This window comes from Rhagoletis zephyria, unplaced genomic scaffold, assembly GCF_001687245.7.
Source record: "Rhagoletis zephyria isolate East Lansing unplaced genomic scaffold, Rhagoletis_zephyria_1.1 Rzeph_scaffold_00387, whole genome shotgun sequence".
Lineage (NCBI taxonomy): Eukaryota > Metazoa > Arthropoda > Insecta > Diptera > Tephritidae > Rhagoletis > Rhagoletis zephyria.
Genome location: NW_016157471.1, coordinates 242,826 through 251,557, shown reverse-complemented (window position 1 = coordinate 251,557; position 8,732 = coordinate 242,826).

Here is an 8,732-nt window from a genome sequence, read left to right as displayed (position 1 = left end):
TGTTCTAGAAAGCTACTGGTAATTGGTACAGCTTTGCAATTTTTGCACAACATAGAACTACATTTCATTTTACAAGAATTTCGTTCTTAAAAACGTTCAATATGTTATGTTTATTGCTATAACATATATTTTATGCATGTAGAAGTAAACATATTGCAAGCTTATTTCAAAAACTCTTTAGAAATCCTTGTTAGATCAGATTTCAGCAGTATCTATTCAACTTACGAATAGGAAGAGGTCATAAAAGAAAGAAATCTGATTTTTTTTTACTTTTAACGTTTGCCTTAAAACTACTTGGAAGTACGAGTATTATCGATACTTTTTTGCAAGTATGAGTACTAGTATCGATACGGACAATGGACAAGTTCCCAAAATTTTATTAAAAAGTAATGCTTTCAAATTCCGAGTTACGTTTTTCAAAATTCAAATTGCGGATTCAATATGGCCCACTTCTGCCAAAATGCGCACAAATAAGCCGTAAATTTTCTAATGTGTTAATATTAATTATTATCAGGCATGGGCAGAGAGTTAGCAGGTANTTCAAATTGCGGATTCAATATGGCCCACTTCTGCCAAAATGCGCACAAATTAGCCGTAAATTTTCTAATGTGTTAATATTAATTATTATCAATTCCATATCAGAGGGAGAACAGCAAAATGCGTAGAAGAGGCGCTTGCAATGCCAAGTTAGTTACCGATATCGCCAAGGAATTAGATTTTGACATTGTCCTTCCTCAAAGAGCGAATAGACAAAGTTTTCGGGCTAATTATCGTGCATCTAGCGCTGAAANTGCTCACTTTTAGCTCACGCTTGTTTGTGGTAGTGCCCACCTCTGATTATTATCAATTCCATATCAGAGGGAGAACAGCAAAATGCGTAGAAGAGGCGCTTGCAATGCCAAGTTAGTTACCGATATCGCCAAGGAATTGGATTTTGACATTGTCCTTCCTCAAAGAGCGAATAGACAAAGTTTTCGGGCTAATTATCGTGCATCTAGCGCTGAAGATTTTTATCGAAAGGCAATATTTATACCGCTATTGGATAATATTTTGCTCGATCTACGAGAAAGATTACCGAAGAGACATTCAATATTTTTGATTTGAACTTATTACTTCCACCTAAAATTGGGGAACATAATACGCCAGATGAAAAAGATAATGTTTTCGATCGCGTAAAATCTCTTGGGAAACGATACGAAATGTTCATAGAAAAAGACGCTATCAATTTGGAGTATATAGTGTGGTCAGAGCGATGGACAAATAAGGTAAGCGCAAAGCCATTCCCGAAATCAGTAGCAGAAAATCTTGACAAATTCGAGGAATATGGTTTTCCATTGGTAAACAAACTTCTCCGTATTCTGGTCACACTTCCAGCTACTTCCGAAAGAAGTTATTCAACTCTTCGCCGGTTAAAAACATGGTTGCATAGTACCATGAATGAAGAAAGACTGATAGGTCCAGCACTTTTACACGTACACTTAGGTATTGAAATTGACACTGAAAGGATAATAGAAAGATTCGAAAAAGGAAATCGCAAAACTGAGTTTGCAATTTAAATTATTGTAATAAAAATTTTGAATAAGTTGTTAATTTACTTAAATACGTCCTTTTTGTGACAAACATTGGAAGCAATAAATAAGTATTTATGTGGATGTATGTGTATATTGCTTTAATAAACCCAATGTAGTTTAACTTTTTATCTTGTATTTTTTTTTTACAAAATGGTATAATGTGTCACTAGACACAAAAAAGGCGCGCTAGTGTTTCGACGGCGAGAAACGATGCGTAAAAAAATTTACGAAAAAAGACGCTTAAGAAAAACTTCGGCGAAAAAGACGCGTAACCTAGTTTAGGGCGCATAAAGACATTTAAACACAGATTTATTTCTAGTCAAGGACTGCCACTTCAGCATCATTCCCCAAAACCTCTTTGGGGACTTTACATGCTGTTACACCCGCAAACATAGTTCACCGCGAAACAAATTTTCGCGTCCTTCTTCGCCGTCAACTATGTTAAGAGTCTTTCTTTTGAAGTTTTTTTATGCGTATTTTTTCGTGGCCATCACATGAAAAATAAATGAGGGTTCAAGCAGGTTGGATGCTTGTAGGTCACATAGCTCGAACTTTGGTTCATCACTCCCCGGTGAATCAAGTTAGATGCCTGTTATTTAACGTTATTGACATGTTTTTTCCTTGACTTAGTATTTTTTCAGAGCTTTTCTAGGAATACAATTTTAAAAACATCATTTTAAAGGGAAAACTTTAAAATAAGGTTAAAAAGTATCGAAACCAATTTTGGCGGGAAGGGGGCTACCGTTGGCAAATAATGTCTCATATGTACTTATATACAAACATAAATGGGGTCAAGTCAGCAACCATTTGTAGTTACAAATGAGCCCTTAAGAGTACTAGCTCTGACTGTTTACCCTAATATTTAGCTCATTTAAGAGTCCGAAATGACATACATATGAGGCCAGTAAGTGTCATACATATACATACTTAACAGCCTTAAAAAGAGTTTGTAATAATTCATAAATTACGCTGAAACATTCATAGGGCTTAAAAGAGACCAAAATCAGCCATATATGAGCCAAATAAAAGTCCAATGTTATTTATATTGAGGCTTTTTAAATAATTCAAATTAACCTCACATAATCCGAACTTCGGTAGAGGGGAAGCACCTTAATTTCGGACGCCTAAGTGACTCATTTGTGACTCTAAGGCCCAGGCCACGCAATGATCGGCTGAGCAGCGAGCGGCGCCGCCCAACCATTCAGAAATGCCTCTCATTGCGTGGCCATTTCAATAGTATTTCATATGTTTTAATTTTACCCCGCTCACCACTCTGCCGCTTTGACACTCAGCCTAAATGTTTGCTGTATAAAAAAATAATACATGCACATGAAAACTTAAAATATTTTTAGCACGCATATTTTCATATATTTTTTTTACGATCCATGTAAAAATAATTTTGTGAAGTAAAAAATTTTAATTTCTCACGATCACGAAGGTTGCCAAAAAATTCTCCAGTTTAAGCAAGTAAGCAATTGCAGTGGTCAAAAAATAGTGTCTAATAGCGTCACAAAAACACGCACTCTATGATATTTAGGTTGAGGTTTTCAGGTTTCCTGGGTATTGAAACTTTTTTCCGTAATAATAAAATCGACACACACCATCTTTTTGTCGACCTCAAAGCCGCTTTCAGAACGAAAAGGAGTTGCATTTATGCCGCAATTTTTGAATTTCGCAGAATCTCTCCAACGCATGTCGCGATGCTGCCAACAGAGGAAGAAGAAGGCCTCCTCTGCGTTGGAAATACCAGGTGGAAAAGGGATTGGCTTTTCTTGGCTTTTCCAATTAGAGCCAGTTGGCAAAGAAGAGAGACGACTGACGTGCTTTGTTGATCTCGGCCCAAATCGTTTAGGCAGTTACAGCCCCAAACATGAAGAATAATATTTTATAAATAACGAACACTTTAAAGTTGCACTTAAAAAATTATATCCAGGATTCTTTTGAAAAGTAGTTAGCGTTTTTATTTAAAAATTACTATATTTTTATTAAATAATTACTAAATTTCAATTTTTCCAATGGCACCATTATCATCAGTATATATTAGGAACTTTAATCCCAGGATCCCGCAATCTCGCGATCCCGGCCTTTTTAAGGTCACGAAAATCCCGGGATTACTTGCCAATTTGCACTGATAGCAATAATAGAAACTCCTTTTCTTGAACAGTATTGGCTACATTTCTTTTTTTATTTATCTAATAATTAATATTTTTTTATAAATGTCTAGCTCATTATACATACACATAACACCGCGCGATAGTAAACTTTTAACACAAATATCAATATATTCGCGAAACCATGGGCCAAATATAGTAAAATTGCGTTTTTAGTTTTTCATTCTTACGTCAGTAGTTCAAAAATGATTTAAAAAATTCAGAGAAATGCGCTTAGAGAAGAAGNGGCCAAATATAGTAAAATTGCGTTTTTAGTTTTTCACTCTTACGTCAGTAGTTGTAGTTCAAAAATGATTTAAAAAATTCAGAGAAATGCGCTTAGAGAAGAAGTATCAAATTAATGAGGAAATCCTGTAGAGTTTAAACAGATTAAAGTTTCTGGTGCAGAAGGGCTGGGAAGTATTGAAAATGTTCTTTTAAAATTTTATCCTTGAAATTTCGCAATATTTTTTTTGGAAAAAATTGTATGTTAAGGACTTATATAAACTCGATAACATCCTCGAATTTCGTTCTTCTAACTTTATCAGCTCAATCATTACGTATTCGTCCTTGTGAACCCAAAAAGTTTTAATTTTGTAAATTCTAAAGAAATTTCCTTTTGCATTTGGTACCCATAATTTTATTCTACATTGCATTGAATTTTTTAAATAATTTTTGGAATTAATCATTCTTTGAAATTACAAAGTCCTTTAAAATAAATCCTGATGTCAGAGAGAAAAAATAAAAACGCCACTTTAAATAAAAAAGTAGGTTTCAAACCCATTTATTTATTATTTATTTCATGGTAGGAGAGCTTCTCAAACAATATAGAACCAATTTTTTCGATTTAAGTTGTTGAAAAGTAATGAATATCTAAATCCTGGGACTAATCCCGGAATCCCGGGATTGTGATAACGGCATCCCGAAAATCCCGGGATCGGAAAAAGCTGAAAAATTAACATCCCTAGTATATATGTACACATATGTGTGTATATGTATTTAAACAAGAATAAACAATAATTAGGCGCAACTTCACAAAGTTGTAGTTGCCCTTCTATACCCTATTCGCAAGTCAATAAAAAAACCTTTTTTTTTGTGAAACTAATAGGAAGCCTTTGTATGCACAATAAAGACTGAGAGTATTTTTTTAATCTCCATCTTATAAAGGGGAGATAAAATCTTTTAGCCTTAAATTTCATTCCAATGTGGATGCGGCAAAGCAGTATAAATAAGTACGTAGGTTTGTATTTGTATTAGATTTTATGCGTACAAATATTATTGATATCGGGTAATGAATGACAGCTGCCATTGTGATAGTTGGTTATGCCAAAACAAAAGTTATGACAACTTTTACTTAATCTAATATTTATGAGTTTTTGAAACAAATTGAAAACGTAAAAGAGGGCGGAAACCATGTTATGGCGCAATAGTACCAGTAGGCATTACCACGCATCTTTTTACCTCTCACGGCTGAAATCCATTGTGTAAATATTTTATTGCTTAAAGGGATTTTTTCTACCAAGTAATGCGTCAAAGTAAACCAATATAATTTGCTCTTACCCACAAGGCAAATTTAAGAGAAATTTCTTTAAAATGGTTATGGGTGTGGTAAGGCGTAAGATACAACTAAACCATATCGAAAATGCTCACCCCTAATTGATAATTACACTAATTTGACATTTACTCATACATACATACATACATAGGTATATATGTTTATACATATTTTTGCATTTATATAGTTAGTTAAACAAACCGACTGAAAACGGATGAAAATTAATTAGGGGATTCACAAGATGTCGTAAGCGTCGTAGAGTCTTAACGTAAGTTTCAGGGGATCTGCAGGGTATAATAGGAACTAATTTTATTTTTTCTATCAGTTTAAAAACATTTTGGTGTGGCTACAAACCCCTTAAAGATTGTGGCTTTGGTTTTACGTGGAAAACTTTTACGACTCTAAGACTTTGCGACGTCTTGTGAATCCCCTAAATGTTTTGTGTGTAGGGTTGGGTTGAGCGGAATTGGATACTATTTATTCGGCTTGTCTTTCCTGTAGGATTGAGCCCATAACTAAAGCAGCAATGAAGCAAATATATGTTTTAGGTATTTTTTATTTTCCACAAAATGGTGTGGCAGATTCAGTAAACAAAACTTAGAAATCTATACAACCCCTAAAAGCATAAGCAGACGGCAGCGCTGATCCGGATCAACTCGGGTATTAACTGAAGTTGATCTGGTTTAAGTCCGAGTTAATCCGGATCAACACTGCCGTCTGTTTAAGCTTTAAGTGTTCACTTTTGCATCTTCCAGTGATTTTAAGCATAAGTATATAAAAATATTCCGTCATTTTTTGTTACGTTAAACACTTTGGATATGTTTTGTGTACGTTCATTTCCCTTTAAATTCTTTCTGGGGGTTGTACCTCGAAACGCAGAGTACCTACCCCCGAAACTGTGCTCCACATTCCAAGCAATTTTTTCCACGATTGATCCATAATTTTAATGGTTGGAAATCTTTGTTTTGCAATTATGCTTTCCGGGGTGCTCTCGACATAACGAATTTTTTAATAGAAGTGTACTTGTGTACATTCCGCTGAGATTCGGTTTAAGCCCAGTTCAACCGACCATCATAAATAAAACCAAAAGAGGTTGCTTTCTAATAGCGATCACCCCTCGACAGGCAGTGGAAAATCTCCGAGTGTATTTCTTCTATGAAAAACAGCTTCTCATAGAAATGCAATCGCCGTTCGGATTNCGACAGGCAGTGGAAAATCTCCGAGTGTATTTCTTCTATGAAAAACAGCTAACAGCGGCGTAATACTGTAGGTCCCCCCTCTTTGTGTGACAACATCAAGGTAAAGCCTAAAGCAGGGATCACACGATTTGTACATTTGTACACAAAATGCCAAATTTAGATTTGTCCACATTTGCGCATTTGGATAGCAATGTACAAATGATTTGTTTTGCGATCAGACGATTTGGCTGCCAAAGATCCAAATGATTTGGCACGCATTTGCGCACAGCAGTAAAGTGACAAATATTGTCCAAATTCATTCGCACGATTTAACCATTTGGTCATAAATACTTAAACAGTTGATCCGGTGTCAACCATACTTTTGCATTTATGATTTCGTGAGATTTGAAGTGAAATAAACAAAAATAATATATACGCACAGGTACTCAGAATTTTGAATACACCCTCAAAATATGGGCTGAAGGTAAAAAACGCGTTTTCATAGGTTGAAGCATATACTTGCTCGTAACTTTATTTCTATTTGCCCGATGAAAAATACTTACATCTGCCATTTAAGAGAAAACATTTCGTTGTTTACAACCATTTATAAATGGTTAATTTATCTTGAGAATGGGCACCCTATGTATGTATACTAGTTAACAAAATGAAAAAATGATGAAATGTCAAAGCATACTGAGCATCTTTCTCTTTGACACCATGTCTGAAATCCCACGTGATCTGTCAAATACTAATGCATGAAAATCCTAACCTCAAAAAAATCACCCGTTATATATGTATAGCCAGCAAAAACTGCGGAAAGAGATCCGAAAACTGAAAGAAAGGGGAATAGTAAAGTGCCACGAAGGGTTGTGAAGCGAATACTTTTCCGGTTGGTTTTCTGAATTTTTTCATTCTGAACTTCAAATATGCTTTTTCATAGTTAATTATACTCAGAAATTAATTATACTTTTAATATGTTCGTCTGTCGGCATAAGAACCTGGGACCTCATAAAGGTTACAAATAGTTGCACGCTTCTCTGCACACTCAGCTACTGTCGAATACGTATATGTACATGTTTCAGTTTGAGCAAATATTTTAAAATTATTGTTTTCAAATAACGTGATATTTTTCGGTAGTTTTCGGATACGAATATTATATTAAATAATAAAATTTTACCAAAATTGAAAAATACAAAGGTTCACAAGCACGAAATGGCAATACCGCTCAACAATATTTGTATATTTGTCACTGGCATTTGTCATCAAGTGGCAAATCAGATATTTGGTCATTTGCGTAATTTTTATTTGGCTTATGTAGCAGCATTGCGTTCACACGATTTGGCCACCAGGGTTGTTTTTCATTTGCCACAAGAAGGCAAATATTTGGCTTTTCTGATAAATGACAAATGTAATTTAGCGTTCATATGATTTGTCTATGAATTTGACAAATTTTTAGCCAAATATACAAATCGTGTGATCCCAGCTTAACACTAACATACTTATGTGCAAGCTACGGTGACCATCTGTATTGTACGGGACAGTCCTATTTTTTTTTATAAGCTTTTATTTATCTTGGTCATCCCGCGCAGATCGCGGAAATTTCCAATCAATTGTAAACTGACTTCCAGACAAGTTGGAGACTTGAAATTTTCAACATAGTTCCAATCCCGATGACACTGCAATTTAAAATTTAAATGAATTCTCCATATGGTCCAGGGGTCTTGATTCAAAGGCGGTCAAAAAATAGTAAGATTTATGGCTAACAGAGAGTAATTTGCGAAAGAACGTAAAACCACTATAAAATTGCTAAAGCTGCCGGCGCCCCGCGGCGGTAGTGTAGCAAAGCTATTCCTAGTCTAGATATGAACCTCGTTGTAGGCATCATATCAGGGAGATACAATTAAAAGACTCCAGATGTCGCCCCGTTAGAAGAAGTTAAATATTGCGCCTAAATATATGCCATGCTACAGCGGAAATGGACGACACGCCATTTCTTTAAATAAAATTAACTGCTGCTATATGTACATATGTATGTTTAAACAAAACGTAAGCAAACAACATTTGGCTTGCCAAGTCTTCTGTTCTCTTTCATTGCAAGTAGAATTATTTTAATATCTATTTCAAAATTTTGTACATAAAATAAAATAACACTTTTTAATATTCAACGCTTTTATAAATGAACTAAAAATTATAAAATAAAATAGTGTAAAAAAAATATTTTTTAAAAACAAGCTTTTATTTAACCTGTACAATCAAAGGAATAAAATTAAGTAGTGTA